The sequence below is a fragment of the Delphinus delphis genome, chromosome 4, assembly GCF_949987515.2.
Source record: "Delphinus delphis chromosome 4, mDelDel1.2, whole genome shotgun sequence".
In the NCBI taxonomy this organism is placed as follows: Eukaryota; Metazoa; Chordata; class Mammalia; order Artiodactyla; family Delphinidae; genus Delphinus; species Delphinus delphis.
The window spans coordinates 99,367,441-99,369,189 of NC_082686.1; positions in this window are offsets into that span (position 1 = coordinate 99,367,441).

Sequence of the window (1,749 nt, forward strand, 5' to 3'; positions counted from 1 at the left end):
ATGGATTCCCAATCTCACACTTAAGAGAAGAGTTGGTTCTATATAATTGGCTTGTTTTTCTGATGTTTATTCTTTTTGTTCCACCAGGTCTGTGTAAACTACTTTGGTTGCTATACCTTCAGCCAATCTCTAAGATCTGTATCAATAGTATTTTCTTGCCATCGATCTTGTTTTTTTATTATTATTTTTTTAACATCTTTATTAGAGTATAATTACATTAGATTGTTGTGTTAGTTTCTGCCGTATAACAAAGTGAATCAGCTATACGTATACATATATCCCCATATCCCCTCCCTCTTGCGTCTGCCTCCCACCCTCCCTATCCCACCCTCTAGGTGGTCACAAAGCACCCAGCTGATCTCCCTGTGCTATGTGGCTGCTTCCAACTAGCTATCTATTTTACATTTGGTAGTGTATATATGGACATGCCACTCTCTCACGTTGTCCCAGTTTACCCTTCCCCCTCCTTGTGTCCTCAAATCCATTCTCTATGTCTGCATCTTCATTACTGTCCTGCCCCTGGGTTCTTCAGAACCTTTTTTTTTTTTTTAGATTCCATATATATGTGTTAGCATGCTGTATTTGTTTTTCGCTTTCTGACTTACTTCACTCTGTATAACAGATCTAGGTCCATCCACCTCACTGAAAATAACTCAATTTCATTTCTTTTTATGGCTGAGTAACATTCCATTCTATATAGGTGCAACATTTTCTTTATCCATTCATCTGTCGATGGAAATGTAGGTTGCTTCCATGTCCTGGCTATTGTAAATAGAACTGCAACGAACATTGTGGTACATGACTCTTTTTGAATTACGGTTTTCTCAGGGTATATGCCCAATAGTAGGATTGCTGTGTCATATGGTAGTTCTATTTTGAGTTTTTAAGGAACCTCCGTACTATTTTCCATAGTGGCTGTATCAACTTACATTCCTACCAGCAGTGCAAGAGTGTTCCCTTTTCTCCACACCCTCACCAGCATTTATTGTTTCTAGATTTTTTGATGATGGCCATTCTTACTGGTGTGAGATGATATCTCACTGTAGTTTTGATTTGCATTTCTCTAATGATTAATGATGTTGAGCATCCTTTCATGTGTTTGTTGGCAATCTGTGTATCTTCTCTGGAGAAATGTCTGTTTAGGTCTTCTGCACGTTTTTTGATTGGGTTTTTTGTTTTTTTGCTATTGAGCTGCATACGCTGCTTGTATATTTTGGAGATTAATCCTTTGTCAGTTGCTTCGTTTGCAAATATTTTCTCGCATTCTGAGGGCTGCCTTTTCATCTTGTTTAGGGTTTCCTTTGCTGCGCAAAACCTTTTAAGTTTCATTAGGTCACATTTGTTTATTTTTGTTTCCATTTCTCTAGGAGGTGGGTCAAAAAGGATCTTGCTGTGATTTATGTCATAGCATGTTCTGCCTATGTTTTCCTCTAAGAGTTTTATAATGTCTGGTCTTACACTTAGGTCTTTAATCCATTTTGAGTTTATTTTTGTGTATGGTGTTAGGAAGGGTTCTAATTTCATTCTTTTACATGTAGCTGTGCAGTTTTCCCAGCACCACTTATTGAAGAGGCTGTCTTTTCTCCATTGTATATTCTTGCCTCCTTTATAAAAGATAAGGTAACCATATGTGTGTGGGTTTATCTCTGGGCTTTCTATCCTGTTCCATTGATCTATAGTTCTGTGTTTGTGCCAGTACCATACTCTCTTTATTACTGTGGCTTTGTATTATAGTCTGAAGTCAGGGAG